At 45.5% G+C, this 20,913-nt stretch overlaps 1 pseudogene; it reads right to left on the bottom strand.

Moving 5' to 3' along the window:
* Nucleotides 1-8,115: 8,115 nt before the first annotated feature.
* Nucleotides 8,116-20,010, bottom strand: LOC119326307 (annotated as a pseudogene).
* Between the last annotated feature and the right edge of the window lie 903 nt (nucleotides 20,011-20,913).

Raw genomic sequence — 20,913 nt, 5'->3', positions numbered from 1 at the left:
TCGAATAGCCATGTCCGCGGTAAAGGACTTCTGGGTTGCCTGTACAGTTCATAGACAAGTGAAAGTGGATACTCTAAAATACGCAAGATAAGCGTGAGTTCTATGGATGGCGTTCTCGTAGGGAGACGGGAGCGGATCCATAGTGGTGTATTGATATGGTGAATATGTGGACTCGTGTGCGCCACCTCAAAAGAGTTACTCGCAGTCGTAGTTCAGGATAGCTACCGAGTCAAAGATGGCTTGCTGCAGTCAAACTCCACCATCCCCTTGTTGATAATGATGCATATGTAGTTAGATCTGATGTAAGTCTTGCTGTGTACATTTGTACTCACGTTGCTTAATTTATGTTTTTGCAGAGAGACTTCAGTCTCGCTAGTAGTACCGCGTGGACTTCGACGTTTAGCTTGTTACCTCAGCTACGATCTTGAGCCCTCGGCAGGATCTAGTAGTTAGTCAGGCTTCTCAGCCTTTTTTCATTTGTAGATGTCTGTACTCAGACATGTTAAGCTTCTGCTTGTGCTTTGATTTGTGTGCTCTGAATGTTGGGTCATGAGACCCATGTTTGTAATATCTCGCTCCTCGGAGCCTATTGAATAAAATACTTGAGTTGTAGAGTCATGTTGTGATGCCATGTTGTATTTGCACATATCAAGCATATTGTGTGTATGTTATTGAAATGCTTGGTATGTGTGGGATCTGACTATCTAGTTGTTTATCCTTGGTAGCCTTTCTTACCGGGAAATGTCTCCTAGTGCTTCCACTGAGCCATGCTAGCTTGCTACTGCTCCGGAACACATAGGCTGGCCGGCATGTGTCCTTCTTCGTTCATGTGTCTGTCCCTTCGGGAAATGTCACGCGGTGTCTACCGGAGTCCTGTTAGCCTGCTACAGCCCGGTACTCCGGAGTCCTGCTAGCCCAGTTGCTACAGCCTGGATTCACTCGCTGATGAACGACACGTTCGTTGCTGGGTCATGTATGCCTGTCCATGTAAGTTAATGCCACTTTGGGTTCACGACTAGCCATGTTAGCCCGGGTTCTTTGTCATATGGATGCTAGCGACACTATCATATACGTGTGCCAAAAGGCGCAAACGGTCCCGGGCCTGGTAAGGCGACACCCGTGGGAATACCGTGTGTGAGGCCGCAAAGTGATATGAGGTGTTACATGCTAGATCGGTGTGGCTTAGGATCGGGGTCCTGACAAGCGAGGCCCATTGGTCCCGGTTCGTCCCACCAACCGGGACCAAAAGTTCCAGACGAACTGGGACCAATGGCCCACGTGGCCCGACCGGCCCCCGGGGCTCACGAACCGGGTCCAATGCCACCATTGGTCCCGGTTCTGGATTGAACCGGGACTAATGGGCTGACCCGGCCTGGACCAATGCCCCCTTTTCTACTAGTGCTAGGAGATTATAGCAGACACCACATGTCAACACGTGGGCACTCATATTGGCCTCCCACAAAAATCGGGCGATCTATTTCTTCCCCCGCAACGGATCGTCAAGATTGACCTCTTCCATGGACCCCACTCCACACCAAAAGGAGCCTTGTATAAGAGAGATATTATTTATATATGATGGGGGGTAGCCGATTAGAGTGGAGTTTTCCATTATTTCCCACGATATGCGTTGATATTCTAAGCTTTTCCACATAACTGACCTCTGTCATACGATGAGTAATACTCAGGTTTCATGGGCACATCACTAGGGGACGCAGCTTATCCAGAGCTTACAGAAGTTGCTATGGGTAGGGCATCAGAGCATAATGCAACGGAATTCATCTCTAGATTTGATGATTTTTTATGGAAGATATTAGGAATGGTATCCTCACTACGGTATTGATGATCCCCGAATCATTCAGAATACAAAGCGTGGCAGCGGCATGGACCGGTTTTTAGGATGTTGTGTGGTTCCTTAGCGAATAAATCTCTTTGAAGATTATGGCATGGAGCGCGTTCTCGTAATACTATGACACAGGGAGCCTTCAACACCCGAGTAAACGAAATCTTCAGAAGATTAGTAGTCTAAGACCTAAGGGTGCTGATGACAACACAAGAGCAGGCACGAAACCTCATTGACTTGGTCTATCGGCTCATGCCGTAGGACGGGTGATTTGAGAAGCCATCAAAGAGAGAACACATGAAACTTTACATTAGAAAATGTCGACGCTATCCTTTTTCTAACTGTTCTGGAATCCTAGGGCAAATCAAAATTACTTTTATACCAAACATTTGTAGTTATTTAAATTTATTTCTATTGTATTACAGTATTAACGAGTTTTATTTCAATTATATTGTTGACAGAGTTAACCACATAACAATGTTTTTTTATTGGAACCACATAACTATGTTGTTAATTATTAATTGAAATGTTATATGTTATCATTTGTAATTTGTATTGCTAAATTCAAATTCTGGATATAACAAAAAATATATGTGAGTTACTTTTTTACATTTGCATAACATATATAGTTCATAAATATATATTTGTGTGTATGTGCATTTGTCCATGTATATTTTAGTATTAAGTAAGCATATGTATAGAATCTTCCAGAGTATAAACTTAACTATTTGTAAATGTGTTGAAAGTTAGGTTGGGTAACAAGTTCTCAATATGTGCATGCTTCATACTTGGCATTGAATGCCATTGATTACCGATGAGTATAAGATGTCATCGATTACTTATACATACAATTTGTTTATTTGATATGCTTGTCTGGAAGCTTCGTTTCTTCATGTCATCGATTCAATTATTTATACATACAATTTGTTTATTTGATATGCTTGTCTAGAAGCTTGGTTTCTTCTATGTATACAAGAGTTTCTAGTTAACATAGCTTCCCGTACAACTTTGTCGAACGTCTGTTGAAGAGACACTGGTAGGCTAACTAAACGAATTGTCACCTTTCATATTGAGTTGTTCTTATTTGATACACACTATTGGCTCATTATTATAAGAAAAGACACGTTTGTCGTAATAGGTCACGTTTTCTGTCACTCATGTACATTCGTAACGATTTTATACAAAATCAAGAGTAATCATACATGTGCTTTCGTAGATGTGTTCCATGGCAATAATCACTTTTTAGTCAAGGAAGTGTACAGATCCATGATAGAAAATGGTGCGCTCGTGGAAATATTTCTGTTAAGGGTAACCGACACATGACAGCCACCATAACGGGTTGCCATTAAACTATCCGGTGTGAGTTCCAGATCCGATACATGTTAACGACGTCAACCAATGACGATCCTCCTTGGGTCAGCTTCTCACTCTACCACAATTAAAAAAGCTATCTGTCGAGCACACTACAATGCAATATTCATTAAACAAAAGTAATGTTTGATATTCTATTTGAACATTTAAAAAAACTCTATTTGAATAAAGGAATATATAATGCTCTCATAGGTTTGTTAGTCAGTAACTTATACATGTGTACCATAGCCATAAGTAGGAGAACTGTATTTATTATTTTTTGCTTCATTTGATAACATGTGAGTGTTGCCGGCAACCACACCCACTATTACGACAAAATCTAATAGGAAACAAATCAAACCAAAACTAACGAGGAAAAGAGTGGCCTCCAAGCGCGCAGACCACTTTTAGTTCTATTGATACCACAATGAACAAATGTACAGGAGACTGCTCCTAGTTCCATTGATACCACAATGAACGAATGTAAAGGAGACCGCTTCTAGTCTATAGAGTTACTAATCTCCCTAGAAATAAGCTCCTGTGGTGAATCGAGGTGTGTGAACGGTGCATGGGCCCCAGGTGATACGGAGGACGTGTTGTGTTGGCAGCTTGATTCTGTGTATGCCTATTTTTCTTGTATATGTGGTGGGTTTCCATGCTTCTTTGTTTGTTCGGTTAAGAAAAAAGAGTCTATTATCACATCCGACCAATTAAAGACTCACTATGGGCATTGACCCACAAACCTCTCGCATGCATTTGGATCGTGCTGTTCGGACCGCGGAAGCCATTCAACGTATCGGTCCGTAGGACGGTCTGGATGCGATTTCTACTGTAAATCGGAGACAAGCATAGGTGGTTTTGTGGGAGTCCGGACCGCTTCTAACCGCCTGGCCCACCAAAACCCCTCCTCCCTTCCACGTGCGCTTCCCGTCCGAAACTGTCAGCACCGCTCCTGAGCGTCAGTGGCCACATTCATGCCAGGCAAGAGCAGGCGTGACTGCTCACTAGCGCTAGCATTGAAGCGGTGCGCCCGCCGAGAGAACACCATCTTCGCTGCTTCCCGGTGTAGATGATTGCGGCGCGTTCATACGACACGACTGTCATCCGTCCGTCCGTCCGTCCATCTGCCGCCCACATTGATGGCACACAGTTGCTGAGGCGTCTCCTCCGACGCCACCTGTCCATTCCTCTGCCGCCCGCCATGCTATATAAATACCGCTGCCCCGGGCATAGCCGCAGTCATCCCGCCTCCGGTCCCTCTGTGCACCACTCCCGCCATTTATTCCTCCCCGGTCAAAACTCTCTTGGACGAGCTGACGCCTGACTAGAAGAAGGAAATGCCGCTATTGCTGCCAGCTAGCTGGCCGATAGGCAGCCGGAGAATGCCGACGTCCGAGTGGAGGACGCTGCCAATGACGAGCAGGCGACAACCTCCTTCTCCGAGCCACCCTCGTGGGTGCATTACACCATGACCATCGGGGAGACTCGTGCCCATTACATTGATATGGTGCGGGAGGAGCAGTCCCGGGAGGCACAGGCCAATGCCACCTACAACCACCACCTCCTGCAGGAGCTGCAGGCAGAGGAGCAGCTCACCACCGGTAGGGCGTCGCGCCGGACGCGAACATCGTAGAGCAGGAAGCAATGCTCGAGTACTACCGCTCTGCCTGCGAGATCCACCTCGACTGCTGGCGGTACCGCCAACGGGTGCAGAGGTGGCGGACATCGGCAAGGAGTGCAACTTGGAGGCAGGCGAGGCTCTGTTCGGTGAGACCGACAAAGAGGAGGAGGACAACGCCGAGGCCGTGCCCCGCCGCCATGACCACAAAGAAGCCGGCACGCCCGTGGGCGCTGCTGGTAGTGAGGAACAGTAGTGCACAGTAGGTCACCGCCGCTATGGTCCCAGGAAGGCCACCGCTTCTCCCCTCCCATCGACACCAAGCTTGGTGGGATCAGCATCGGCGGCCGATTAGTCGCTTGGCGGTGATGTGGAGCCAGACAATTTCAGTTCCCGGGGCTCCGGAGGCAGAGGTTACCGAGGCATAGCTGGAGAGCACTGAGGCAGAACTGGAGACAGTGAAGCTTCAGTTCTCGGGACTGATGGCCGGACACGAGGACTGGACGCCAGCAATCATTTAGATTAGAGCCCGACTAGCACCACTTTGATGTAATTGTAATGAAATCCATCATGTTTATATGAAATCCGTTATGTATATATGGATTCCGGCATGTTTATATGAAATCCGTCCGCGTTTATATGAATTATGAACTTGTTTGAACAACTTTTGATCGGCTGTTTCAAGTTGTTGTGAAACGTATGCGGCTACAGTTGGATGTCTGCCTCCTGCATCCGTGTCCGCTGATGGATGCGGGAAGAAATTTGTGGGTCGCCGTTGGAGTTGCCCTAACCATTCTAACATTTCATGAATCTTTTTTCTGAAATGTGAACATTTTTTAGTAGATGCATGAATACTTTTAAAACTTTATGCATTTATTAAATGTTTGAACACGTTTGAAGCAATGTATGGACGTGGTTTGTGTCTATATGAACAATTTTTAAATGTGCAGACATTTTTAAAGCATGGAGACCTTCTTAAATTTATGATCATTTTTTAAAACGTGTGAACATATCATGTGAACACTTTATGAAACATGAATATATTTTGAAATGTACGAACACATTTAGAAAAGATATAAACATTTTCTAAAATACCTTATGAAATTACTTACACATTTACTTGTTTTTAGAACTTAAGCAAAAAAAGCAACATAAATACTCCCTCTTTCCCAAATTACTTGGGGCAGACTTTCCATTTCTGCGACAAGCAAATCAGGACAGGGGGAGTAAAAATAAATAAAATAAACCAAAGCTGGTCAACCTATATTAATGGGTCGGCCCAATATATAAATTAGCAGACCTGGAAGTGCTATTGGACTCTATAAGAATACAAAAGCAACCAGGTGTTGGTACACTATGCGAGAGGGTGGATGGGATGGCATGGTCAATGATCTTGGTGGTCGATGTTTGTGTGAATTTTATTGAAATTACGTGTCGTCTGTAGCTAAACATTGTCTTTGTTCTCGCGTCTAACTCCAACAAAAACTATTGCAAGAAAAAACATCGAGTCTAGCATGCCTAATGCCGGCAACCCAGCGACCAGTTTTACATCCACGGATAATTAGACCCAACAAGAGAGGAACGGCGCGGCAAAGCGCGCGATAGCTTCTAGTTCCATTGATACCACAACGAACGAATGTGGAGGATGAACCCCAAGCTACAAGCACAGCAAAAAAGTGATACATCTACTGCATTACAGCCTGCTGTATTCGGCCGGGTGACATGCATAACTCAATTTGTGTTTTTTGAACAAAAACACATAAATTAGAAGAAAAGGGAAAAATAATTAGGATGAACTTCAGCTCACAGATTTCTGAGCCACTTCAGTGCTTCACACACAGTGACTGCACCGTGCCTATGCAGCTGTCTCTCCTCTGAATCAGTGCACTCTCTGTCGTTGTTTTCTGTTGATGCCCTTGTTTGGCCTCCGTTCAGTTAACCGAGCAACAGCCAGCCAACCAGCATCCCTTTCCAGCTTCAATGTGTGTGTATTGTATATTCTACAGGACTAGCATTCGTTGATAGTACAACAAAGGAACTACAGGCACCTGTCAGTAGCTTGTAACTTCAATTAATGTACAAGAGGACAGCAGAGGAAGTGCTCTGTATTTATTATCCACATGAGCGGCGCAAGTTCTTGTTTTGGCTTCCGACTGTTGCATCGCATTCGATGTTCTACTCCAAAACAAAGGAATGCCTCCCTTATTCAGCCAAGTGACATGCTAGTACTCAATAAACAAAGCTGCCTCTCTTCGAACAAATGGACTCTGTCATTGTTTTCTGCTGATGCCCTGAACAAATGGACTCTGTATTTGGCTTCAGTTTAGTTAGCCGAGCAACAGTCAGCCAACCAGCATCCGTTTCAGCTTCATTGTGTGTGTATTCTATATTCGATGCTACTGAAAAGGAAATCAACAAGTGGAGACTGCTACAAGTCAAATTGCCGTTTTAGCATTCGAATCGACATACTAGATTCATTGAATTGCAGAAATGAAAAAACGCAAAGTAACTTCTTCTTTTCTTGGCTTCAGCTATTAGACTAGCATTCGATGATAGTGCAACAAAGGAACTACAGGGTACCTGACAGTAGCTTGCGATTTCAATGAGTGTACAAGAGGACAGCAGAGGAAGTGCTTTGTGTTATCCGTATGAAGTATGAACAGAGCAAGTTCTTGTTTTGGCTTCCGACTGTTGCTTCGCATTTTATGCTCTACTCCAAAACAAAGGAATGCCTCGCTTAGTCGCGCGAGTAACATGTATAGCCCAGTTTGTGTTTTTATTGACAAAAATACTAAACCAATTACTAGTTCACTCGAAAAAAAAATAGGCAAAAAGTAAAGTAAAGACGTCTCAACATGTTCTGTATAGTAGAATAACGATACAATAACAACTACACACACTGGGCAGCAAAGAAAGCTACGTTCAACTTTGAACTGTAGCCTGACTCAACATGTTCAGTGTCCCATCTATCTACAGAGATGTGTAAGTAGATGAGGCTGGTGTGTGCGCGACCTTCTTCAGTGCTTCTCAGCACCTATGCACCATCGCGACCCTGTTTGTTGCTGCTCTGCTCTTCTTTTTTCGGCTTCACTTGGCAGTGCAACAGCCAATTCAGCATCATTAACAACTAACTAAACTTGAGACCCGCATTCGATTCGAAGGTTCAGTCAAATATTCAGTTTCATGGGTAGGTGGTTAATGACCCGACTTCAAATTCAAACCGAGCAGAAACAAAGAATGCCTATTCCATCAAAGAGAAAAAGAAACACAAAGCCAGCGGAGAAAATTCAACTTTGGTGTCCGAGTAGTTATTCTGCGATAGCAGTATCTACTGCAGTAGTACTAGAGGAACAATTACAAGAGAAACTACACACACCAATCTTTGGTCTCCCATGGAATCTATATATACATACATATAGAGAGCTTAGCGAACAATATTCACTCTGACATGCTTCATATGCTCCGCGACCTGACTCTGCACCGATTCTTTCAATGTTTCACTGCGACGACAACTATCCAACTGAACCTCCTTGAGGCTTGTGAGGGCTGGCAGCCCACAGAATGCTTCCAGCTTGTCGCACCAACCAACTCGTAGCAGCTCCAGCTTAGGCATTGCGTGTTTTTCAAACAGCACCGACTGGAGGTTGTCTAACCAATACAACTCCAGCACCATGAGACTCGGGAAAGATGAGCTCTCGAAATGGAGCTGTGTCCCATCGAACGAATCCCTCCTCAGACATAGAACTGCAAGATTTGGTAGTAACCCAAGGGCTTGTATGGCATCATCATCTTGCTTCAATCTGCTCCAGTTTAGCACCAACTTGGAGAGATTCTGAAGCGTATGGATCCATCCTGTTACATTGACTAGCTTACCAAGCAGAGTGAGGCTCTCGAGGCTGCTTGGTGGCAACAAACCCTCACCCAAACAGCCATCTAATCCATTCCCCACTGCATGCGAGTTACCTATTACAACTGACAAAGATTGAAGTTGATTATGACCAGCAATGGCAGACCATAACTCACTGATGTTTCTGTAGCTCAGACCACCCACTTTAAGCTTACGTAGCTGAGTAAGCTCTCCAAACTCTTTTACAGTGGCATTTCCATTTCTCCCGGAAACATCAACAACACCTAGTGAGTGAAGGGACTTCAATTTGCCAATCCCTCTAGGAAGTATAACGCCATCTAGACGCCTCTCCTGGAAGCGGTATAGATTGAATATATCATACCTGTTCAAACCGGCATCTAGAACTTGTGGTCTCAAGAAAAGATGGCCTCTCCACGGACAAATGCCACATATTCGACATGTGGAAACATGTTTAGTGTAATCTTCATAGTTCTCAACTATGTCACCCTCTCCCTCATACATCCAGTGATAACTGTCTGCATGGAGGTGCTGTAGCTTCAGAAGATTGGTGATTGTTGTTGGGAACTCATATATACGTGTACCTCTGAGATCCAGCATTTCCAGGTGCCTCAAATTTTGCAAAGATTTAGGCAGGTATAAAATGTTCCGACATCCTCGAAGAGAAAGATACTTGAGGTGACGAGCTGTCCGATATCATCAAGATGATGATCTTTTAACTCCAGTGTGTCTTCTAAGTCAAGCACTAGGAGGAACCTCATATTGTCAGAGATGAAAAATGATCTCCACTCTCCAAACACGGTCAATGACCGTACATGTGACAAGTCTAGCTTGCTCTCCAGCACATCTTTATCCCTTTTCCAGTTGCTGCCAATGACAAGATGACGTATTGCACCTTGTGTGTCACTCAAACAACATCCTTCCTCCAGCGTCAAAACAAGGTTTTCCTCCCTAGCCTTTGAGATACATATTTCACGGATCATATCATGAAGTTGGCAAGAAATGATTTTCTGACTGTATTGGTTCCCTTCCCCTGGCAGGATCATACTCCTATCCAAGAGCTCATCAAAGTACTTCCGACAAAGTTCAATTGCAGTCATGCCATGCATATCCCTTGAGTAGCCCTCTGCAATCCATCGCCGCACCAAGCGACCCCACCTAATTCTGTGATCTTCTGGAAATATGGCCAGGTATAAGAAAGCAGACTTGAGATGGTATGGCAAACCATCATAGCTCCTCATAAGAATTGTCTTTATTGTCCGAAGTTCAGGATTTATCTCCAATTCTATGCTAATACAGGCATGCATCTTTCTCCATTCAATATAATTTTTTGGCTTAGTAGCTAGGAATCCACCAATAGTTGATATTGCAAGGGGAAGTCCAGCACATTTATGCAGGATAAATCTTGCTTGCTCCATCATAGTGGGACTAAATATTTTTCTTCAATATTGTCCTTGAACACCTGCAGCAGATATAATTTGACAAAGTTAACTATCTAGATTCAAGATTTACTGTTGCTAACTAAATAATATGAACTTGATAGTCCTAGCTTCAACTTGTAGATTCTGGAAGCGAAACCGTGACACAAGGGGGAAGTCTGTTATGAAATTATTCTGTCCGACTTTGATTTAACATTTTTTGTTGAAATTTCCCTTTTGTTACTATTACTTAGAAGTGATATGAAAATAAATTCTCTTCATAGTGAGAACTCACAGCATTCGAATTACCTTGTATCTCAGGTGTGCACTAAACATTGTCATCCTAGATACTGCTACAATACAAATGTGCACTTGAGAGCACGAGTGCGATAATCCAAGTATGCACATGGGAGCACATGCTCCGCGTAGAAAAATGTACTTTCAAGAAACTCTGAAGAAATCAAGAATACAAATTATCAAGTACTTTGTAGAATTACATTTTTTTTAAAAAATATTGCTAATTTTGCTTAAAAAATAAATAAATAAATTTGAGGATAACAAGGTTGAAATTTGCGCACATAAGCCTGGTAACAAACCTGATGACTGGTTGACAGTTTTAATTAATTTTGTGACAAGATTCACTAAAAACAGTACAAGCAAAAGAACTATTATTGCTCGACTCCAAGCAATAAAAAAAAGGGCAACCTGGTGCATGTAGCTCCCGCTTGCGTAGGGTCCAGGGAAGGGTCCGACCACTTTGGGTCTATAGTACGCAGCCTTTCCCTACATTTCTGTAAGAGGCTGTTTCCAGGGAAGACTCCAAGCAATACCGGCAAATTAAAAAGACTCACACCTAACAAAGTAATTTAGCTACTTCACCAGCTTCCATTAAATAGACAAGTATCACTCATTGAGTATAGTGAGAACATTTGACGCTGCAACTAAACCAAGGAGGCAAAACATTTACATCAACGAGAGAGAATGTGAGTTTATTGTTAGGACGTACCTAATTACAATCCTAACATAATCTTTGTTGTATTTCTGTGGCATATTGGAAAAATTGAGGGCACAAAATTGCTACTTTAACTCTTCAAATTTGCTTGCACAGAACAAAAACTGCAAGTTTTCTATGTAACTTTTTTGAAGAAAGGACAAAAGCTTTGCATCTTATCGCATTATTAGAAAGAATAATTTACAAGCCTAAGAATACGCAAGTACATCCAAACACCAACACAGAGGAGGATAACAGCGGACAAATCACTAGTCGCTCATTACAACATATATTCCACCAAACTGACAATGGCATTGTTGCCGTCCACACATAACAGAAGCACGCACATGCACCCCAACTTGAGAAAAGAAGTTAGCCCATCAACATCATTGAATCACAACCTCACACCATCGATAAAGGCGCGCCCCCGCCGCACCGTGTATATCCTCCCACCAAGTAGGCTAAATACGGCATGACCCACACAATGATGAGGAGAAAGCCCTGGCTTGACCAAAATGAGCACGTGAGACGCCCCGGACATGGCATAAAGATGTTGAACTACCAACCGCGGTCGACGACCTGGATGTCGCACCGCCACACAAAGCCACACTTTGCATCTATTGGAACAAACTCCCGAACCACTAAATGTCGTCCTCCCGCCGCCTCATGATGTGGACAACCCAAGCTAGCCAAAGCATGGTCATCGTCCATGCACCGCCGAGGCACTAACGTACCAGTCAACACAGGTGTTCGAGCCACGTCCCTAGGATGAAATGGTACAAGTTCATCGACGCACCCCTCCATGGGCACACAAAGCAGCAACACGTCCACATCGTGGATGCCACTGTGAACCTGGGAGCTAGACGATGCCCCGCAGATCTAGCGAGCTGCTGGCCATAGCTCACATCAGCGTATCTACATGCTTGCTGCTGCCCCGGCCTCGGACGGATCTACGAAAACACCACCAACATATTCTAGATATCATCCACAAACTTGCCAGTCCATGGTGCTTGGGCGGAATTCAGCAAGCTAGTACAGATCAGGAGGCTCCACTCCCAAGTCACACGAACCCACCATGGTGCTTGGGCGGAATTCAGCAAGCTAGTACAGATCTTATATTTTCCTAGATGGATTGGTTGACATTTTCCTAGAACTAATATTTTGGTATGAACTATTAGAGTTTAAACATTTTCTTCAAAGAAGATATCAGCTTTTATACTTCTAAATTTTGAATTGAAAGAAATGTCAAGCTTACACCACCAATATAATGTGAAGCAAAACTCATATGAAAGAGAAGAAATGGTATTAGTTACAAAAATACCTTCTTCTTGAAAAGGTCAAGTGCAGCATCATCTTTCAGACCTTCAAGACAGTACGTGTTCTTGTCTTCTCTTGAACAATGTTTGGCAATATCTTTTTGTCTTGTGGTGACTATGATCATTCCAGCATTATCCAAACATGATTTGACCAAATCCCATTCAGAAGTGGACCATATATCATCAAGAACAACAAGGCACCTTTTCAATTTTAGTACCCGAGCTAGCTCATCCTTCAACTCTTGAAGTTTCATCACTGATATGCTTTTCTTTTGTGCTCCAGTAGTTGTTGTTGATCCGGCAGGACCTTCTTGAATAGTACTCTGAAGCTGCAAAGCCAAATCTCTAAGGAGTACTTCAGGGTTAAAGGGACGCAATGCAGTGGCCCATGCACGCTTCCAGCCACCAAGCTGCTGGCTTTGGTAGATGCTTCGGACAAGAGTGGTTTTTCCAAGACCCCCCATTCCCCAAACAGAGATCACCTTACAGCCTTGATTGTTGTCCGGTTGGCCAACTAATTTGATAAGAACAGATTTCTCTGTTTCTCGTCCACAAAGCACTTCATCAGTCAATGCCAGTGTCCTGCTGCGTTCAAACTTCTTTCCAGCTGTTGAGTTATGAACTTTTTCTTCATTTGCATTGTTATGTTCTTGATCTTCCACATGTATTTCGGTGGTGAGCACTACTGTGTTTTTCTCAGTAGTAGTAACATTGTTCGTGTTGGAAATGGGCTCAATAGAACATGCTTCATGCATAGCCTGAACAAAAAAAAAGGATCTATGAGAATTTATGCACTTGTGCTTTACACCCTTTCACATCTAGACTGCCCATATGTCTCTTTAAATATTGAGGATTTTCATGTGCACAATTTTATTGAGAACAATATAACCAACAAATATTATTGAGTATCACCTTCAGTAGCCTTGCTTCATTGGTGTCAAACATTGCCACACTAACACAACCGACGCTGACTTGCTCCACTGAATTTATAACAGAAACCAGGACAAGAAAAAGATTTACCTTCTTGTGGAACAAATAAATAGTTTGATCACATGACAACTGCTTCAACTCCGAAACTTTGTACGGTTTCTCTGTGCACAACCTTGCAATTTCAGCTTGCTGCGTGGAAACAATGATTCTACTTTGTTTCTTGTTGTTGGGAAAGTACTTCTTAATGCAATGCCACTCTTCTATTGTGGCCAGGTCATTTATGACAACCAGGTAGCTATTCTTACACAACTGTGCATTAAACACGCGGACTAAATCACTTTGATCCATCTTCTCTATCTTGGCTAGAACATTAGCCCCAACACTTGTTTCTTGTTCTGGCTTTCCAATCTCATCATGGGGGTTTTCATAAAATTGCCTTACGAAGCTCCTGAGGAACTCTTGTGGATTGAAAGATGGCTTTCCAACCTCACCATGAGAATTTTCATAAAATTGCCTTACCAAGCTGCGGAGGAACTCTTGTGGATTGAAAGGATGCATCAACCTAATCCAAGCACGGAATCCAAACCTTTCCAATATCTTCGGGTCATCATAGACCTCCTGGATGGCTGACGTCTTCCCAAGATCACCGCTACTACCCCACATGGTGATCACCCTAAGGTCCACATCCTTGCTGGAAATCAACTGATGGAGGTCCACCTCTGATGAATCTTCATGCTTCAATGCAGCAAGCCTTGCTTCGTTGATGCCAAACATTGCCGCAGTAGCAATGCTGGCCTGCTCCTCTGCCATGGTAGGCTTGGAGCCTGAGCTCTCCTTAATGAGGCGATACCATAGGTTCCTGTTGCTCACGTCCTCCACTTTGGCCCTCAGCTCCTTCACCTCCTTGGCGATGCGGCGTCGATCACCCGGATTGCGGGGGATGCACCCCAAAAATGGCTTTTTCTCTGAATGGAGGCCAAAATCCATGAGGCTGTCCTCCACCTTGTAGGCCAGGACCCCGATCTGTTTCACCCAGGTGGTGAGCACCTTGTTTTGGCTTTGCTCCTCATCCGCCGTCATCAGGAATGACTGCATCATCTGCAGCTCATCCTTGATGAAGTCCACGTCGCGCTCGACGCCGAGCTGCAGCGCGATTTCCTCCGCCGCCTTCGACTTGGCGTAGCCCAGCGCGCCATCAAGCACGGCTTTGCCCACGCTAACCGCTGTCGCCTCCATTCTTCTCGGTGATTTGGTGCTGTGATCAGAGGCGTTGGTGCTATGCTAATCAGGAGATGTTGATCTTTGCCAGTATTTTGTTGCTTTCTCTGCAGAGCTTAACCTTTGAGTACACTGCACTCATTTTAGGTCGCGTGGAGTACGAGAGAGAACATCTGATGCTTTGCAGAAAGCAGCAAGGAGATAAGATTTGGAGCTTGTGCATCGATGGTCCTTTTGCAGGCCAGGCAAAGCATCTACTTTTGTCCAAAACAGCATCATTCCACTTCTTTTCTTGCCAAGGCTGTTTTCCCAAAGTGATTTCAAATGATACGAAGCAAAGATTATAGCTGGAAACGACGCCAAGTCCTTTCTTCTTCTTCTTCTTTGGGCTTTCGTTGGTAATAAAGTAGCAGCCAGCGTATGCATGATTCGAGCTGCAGTGTATATATGGAAAGCAATGAGTAATACTTAACTTGAGAACTGCAGAGAGCATTAGATTCAGTAATGTGCTAACTTCAGCGAGGGGATAGATGTGGACCTGTTGGTTGCACACCAGGTAATGCATCTCCAAAGCTCCTTCGGGCGGTGCTAATCTCATTGAGGGGACAGACTTATGTTTGAAAACCCCTTTTCCTTTTTACTTCCGATGAATTACTTCTTGATAACTACAGGACATTGATCTTCATCATGCTTCTCTCCTGCATTGATAATGTACACGCTTCTCTCCTGCATTGACAACGTGAGGATGCAGCATGTAGAAGCTGATCAAGTAGATTTCACTATGCTGGCAGGTCAGAACTTAGACGACAACGGCAACTCGATTCAGAAATCGGACTACGTAGATTCTTCAGGCCTATAGAAGATGCTGCAAGTAAGCAACAAAACCGACTCCCCGGCACAAATTGATGGGATGGCAATTAAGCCACAGATCCACTATGGTGCCCGCGAATACGGCGCTTCAGTAAGGCAGTTTAAATTGCTGTGTTTTCTTACTGTCTACAGACCACTGGGAGTTAGTAATTCATAATCTGAATGAACCAATTTTTTGACTTTTTTTTTACAATGGGTGAATTTTATTGGCTCAAAAGAAGCATCAAGAGGATACAATATAATGAGCATACACCCGGCCTCTGCATAACTAGGATGCACACAGCCAACCCAACACATACGCTAAAACACACCAACGACTAGCAAAGTCATAAGACCAAAAGCTATGCATAGGTGTGAAAAGAAAAAAAGAAACAAAAAAGCCCCAAAGCGATCAGATCAGTGAAAGACAAACTAGAACTGCGACCATATCCGCACCAACCATTGACACCACATTGACGACGAGGATCTTCAACAACAACGCCTTCAAGAAGGAAGCGACACTCAAGCGCCGCCGTCGCTGGATCCAACCACAAAGGCTAGAATCAAAATTTTCACCCTGAAGAAACAGTCCGAACGTATCCGAGCAATGCCTCCAACAAGGTCACGATGTAAAAAAAAATATCGCCATTGCCAGGGATGACCACTCGGGTCTGACCTAGGTTTTCACCCCGGAGCTCGAGACCGGGTGCTCGCAGCACCACCATCAAAGTCACACATGTGTTGTCGCCGCCGCTTTTCCACAATCCAAGCAGCTACAATTTAACCGCCGCCACTCCAACAACATTCCTCTGCGTCAGGTCATCGTCCATAATTTGTAACTCACCACCGAAAGTCATTCACCAGATCAAGAGATAAAAACTCCCGAATTCACTTCGATGACCCCCGATGTCGTGGATCCATAGAAAATCGTTGCAGAACGATCTACAGTCAATTCTGCAAATTCTAGTACAACCAAGTCACTTACAAACAGGTAAGTTTACTGGATAATTTCACTCTGCCATATCGTAAGCAAGTTGAACAGTACCTCTTCTTATGGAAAAGCTCCATAATAAACTAATTTGCATGTATGGGGAAATAAAATGAAAGGAAGCAACACAAATGAATTGGGTTACCGGACGGGGAAGCCAAAGTGGAAAATCAAATGCAAGAACGAACAAAGACCGGGATCTTAGCTAAAGAATTCTCAATTTAAATGCAAATGCAAGGTGTGATGGCAACCTCATATGAGCACAAGGATACTTCATTTTTATGCAGTATGCAACCATGATGAACAGATACTCAAGCTAGATCGTAGCGTCCACTTGATGTATCACATACCAAATGGATGCAGATTTTACGTGGAGTAATTAGACTGTTGAAAGCAAGGGAGAGTCCAAAGGTGTCCCCTTCAGTATGCATGGCTGCTTAAATCTAAAGCACACGCTCTCCATGTTGTAGCATATTGACGAGATAACAGGAATAACAAAATCTTAAACAGGATAATATAATTTGAGTAATAATAAGAGAAACCTGAGAACCGGAGTCAAAGTCTTCAGCATATCTATTCTCCACTAACTCGAGGGCCATGCTTGCAGAACCTCTAATGTCTGCATACGTCCAAATACACTCGTTAGAAAAACAGAGCACACTGATTGCTCATCTACCCTCTGCAGAACCTAAGAAACATGAGCTAATAATCGATCAGGCGGAACATAACTTCAGCTCCGGATAGGTCCAGAAGTACCAATAAAGCCACCCGTGTAAACCAGAATGGAAACTACCATATACATTTTGTATCCATCAACATATACTCGTTAAAAAAACAGAGAACACTTTATGCGCATGCACATATACTCACAAAAAACAGAGGATGGTAATCGCTCCTCTGTTATCTATATGCATCTACACATTCATCGGAAAAAGAGAAAACTAATTACCTCTCTAACTTCTGTAGAACATAAGAAACAAGAACTAAAAATTGATCCAATGGAACCTAACACAGAAAATGAATATATCCATCCATTTTGGCTGCTTGGGTCAAATTAGGAATCAATGTGTACCTTTTTAAAACTAAAAACTAACAAAATTCTTCGCACATGAACAACTAATTTTGAAAATACATGTTGTGCAAACATAATCAATTAAACAGGAAGGTATAGGTCCTCCACAGAGCGATCAGAATCGAAGAGTGTTCGTGTTGGTACACCCCACAACCCCCCGCTCCCCCGCTCGCTAGGTTTCCCTCCCCCGCCGCCGCCGGCAACCTAGCTTCCCCACCGCCGCCGGCCGCCGGGCGCGCGGCTCCCGGCCCGCCCCGCTCCCCTCCCCCTCCCCCCTCTCTCCTCCCCTCCCGGGCACGCCCGCGCGCGCCCGGGAGGGCCCCTGTGGCCGCGGCTCTCGGCCCCGCCTCCTTCCCCTCCCCCCGCCGTCGCCGGCGAGCTCCGCCGGGTAAAGCCCGGGGGGCGCGGCGACGGCGGGACCCTCCTTCCCCGTCTGCTTGTGGGCGCCGGCGCGGGGCGGCCCTTTCGAGCGACGACGCTGGACGTCCGCGGGATCCAGCGGCGCGACGGCGGTTTCGCAGGGCGGCGGGGTGGCCTGCTGGTGGTGGCACTCCGGCGACCCTCGTTTTGTGCGCCGCGAGGCGGCTACGGTGCTCCCATCTCGGGAGGTGGCGCGCGACCGGTCTCTTGCCGGATCTAGCTTCGGGGGCCGGCCGGTGGCGCCTGGCTCCGGTGGTGCATGCCCGGTGGCTCCGGCATTTGGAGCTCGCCGGGCGATGTGGGTAGGGCACCGGCCGGGCATGGCTGCTGCTCCGGCCGTGGGCGGCGGCATGGGGTAGGTCTCGGTGGTGGCTTACCGGTGTCGTGGCGGCCTCACGGTGGCTCGATGGATCTGCCCGCGGCAACGGCCAGCTTCTCCGGCATCGGTTTGTCTGCGTTCGGGCCGTCTCGACCTTCACCCCGTCTCCTCGTCGCCCGGGCGCTACTCCCATCAAAGGGTCGGTCCTCTCCCAGTTGTGGTCCACCGCTCGTCTCGCGCCCGATGCCGCAGGACAGAGCTCGTCTCACGCATGATGCAGCAGGACCGAGCTCGTCTCGCGCACGGTGCAGCAGGACTGACCTCGCCCCCCTCTCGTTGCTGCAGGACCGAGCTCGTCTCGCGCTTGGGACAGCAGGATGGGTCGGTGGATGCCAATTCTGGCCGACCTATTGGGTCTCGACGCTGGGGGTTGCCCAGGGGCGCGAAAGGTGGGACCTTTCCGCTCGTCTCTTTCGTTGGGGTGCGGCGGGTCTCGGGTAAGGTAGTGTCGAGGTCTTGGATGCTGGGGCGGCGGCCCTGGTGGTGGTTGCGTGGTGCTCTTGGACAGAGCTCGTGCATTGGTGCTCCTGGACACCATGGTCGTGTGGGCGGCGTGGTTGCCGGGGTGTGGCGTTCGGTGGCGGTGAATGTTGGCCAAGGTGAAAACCTGCTCTATATTCGGACGGACCGGCGGCGGCGAAGATTGTTCCCTTCTTGAAGGCGTCGTCGCGGCTCTCATTGCCCGTCATGCGGCTCCGGGGGAAACTCTAATCCTTGGATCGGGCGGTGGCGGCGCTCCGGCGTCGTATCCTTTCTGAAGGCACCCCGCGCATGGTTCGTCATATGTAGCTTCATCTCTTCGGGGCGGTAGTGCTAGGAGTGGTGTTGCTGCGCTCAGCGCCTATGTATCCTGTCCTGGGTGTGTGTGTGTTGCGATGGCGTGGCGTGTGGTTGTACTGGATGTTTGTGGTTTGGTGCTTTATATATAAAGCGGGGCGAAAGCCTTTTTCGGTAGGTCCTCCACAGTAATGCTAACCTAAAGAACATCTCTCCTGAGTAATATTTATTTAAAACAATAAAAAATATGGAAACAGAGCACATTGCACAAGCTTGCCGAGCTGCAGAGTTAGATGGAGTTAGAGAGGGTGAGAGAGAGAGAGGAGTGGAAAGGGATCGGGTGAAAATCACCTTCACGTGTTGCCATTAGCCAAGCTCGCCGTGGTCGACGCTCCACACCTATGAGCATTAACACCAAATTATTCACAATAATATCCTTCATTGATTGCCTTCTATTATTCAACGAGACATGGAGATAATACAAAGTAGAAACTGAGAACATGTAGGCTATGGGCAACCGTTTTTCAAGCTGAAGGTACATAAAAAATATGGAACGCACAACATGGACCAAGTGGCGTGATATGTTTTGATCTTCGAACATAGTCATAGTGGGAAATAAGAAAAGAAATCATAACATAAAGCACAAGGTACTTCAGAAATGTAAAAGAACCAAGTCCACTGTGTCGAGATTTATTTGCATATGGAGACCCTTATTTTATACACATGAGCCTAGATAACATTCAGTATAAGAGCAAGCTCACAAACAAAACACTTGCAGGCAAAGCAATGAATATTGCAGGGAAACATTTAAAAGTCCATCGGCCAATTAGAGCTCCAGAACAATCACCAAGGCCGACAACACAAAGAAATTGGAATAGAACTCACCATGTCTAAAGTTGATGCAGATTAGATGCTCTATGATGCATATAGCCAGCTGCGAAAGCCGATGGAAATATCCCACCTTTTTCACATGTTTCCTGAAATAATTCATCACATAAGATGATTACCTTTGTCAAGATTGTTTCCATGCTTCTGTGAACAAAAGAGAACTAAGAGCCAGGTTATAATGGGTATGGATATTATTATTTTGAACTTCTAGAAAGTACATTTTGCACCAATTTGAATAAAAAATACATGGGCCACAAGTTTGTTCCTTGGGAGATTATCGAGATTCACCGTGTAGCATCATAACTTTGAGGGCGATATTCTTTCCTTTGATTTTAAGAATGATGATAGTTGACTATTTGAGACCTTGTTGAGCAATTGAACATGAACAAATTGCCTGTTTAAAAAAGAAATACACATCCAGAAAATAATATGTGTATGAATTTATCACATTATTATGTCAGTAATAAGTAGGGATCTCCAAATCGTCACTCTTGTCAGGCTGGGATCCTAGCGAACCAACCAAATCAATGAACCTCCACAAGTGACCACTTTTACAAGCCCCGACGAGCAATAAATCACACATAACCATGAAGTCACTGCCAATCATTCAATCAGACAACATTAGCAAGCCAACGCGAGAGATGGAGACCACTTACAGGTCGGGGTCAAAGAGAGGGCATCACCACCCAAGCATGGCAAGCACCCAATACAGTAGCAGTCGCCATGGGGGAACCTGCACTCTGCTGACGAGATAGATGAGTCCCTGTGACCGTGCCTTCACCTTCCCTAGCCGCGGCAGCGACATCCTTCACCATCCTCCACACACCTCATCTACGGGCCTCATCCTAGGATTGCAGCGGCAGGGTGAGGAAGGCGGGGGAGGGGGTGGCGGCAGTGGGAGAAAGGACAGCGGCAACGGCGTCGGAGTAACCATCTCAGGATCCCGCGCTGCACCTGTACCAAGGACGATGGCACCGGCGCCGCTTCTTCATAC

Source organism: Triticum dicoccoides, chromosome 6B, assembly GCF_002162155.2.
Source record: "Triticum dicoccoides isolate Atlit2015 ecotype Zavitan chromosome 6B, WEW_v2.0, whole genome shotgun sequence".
In the NCBI taxonomy this organism is placed as follows: domain Eukaryota; kingdom Viridiplantae; phylum Streptophyta; class Magnoliopsida; order Poales; family Poaceae; genus Triticum; species Triticum dicoccoides.
The sequence above is the reverse complement of the archived record's forward strand: the minus strand, read 5'-3'. Positions and strand labels throughout refer to the sequence as shown.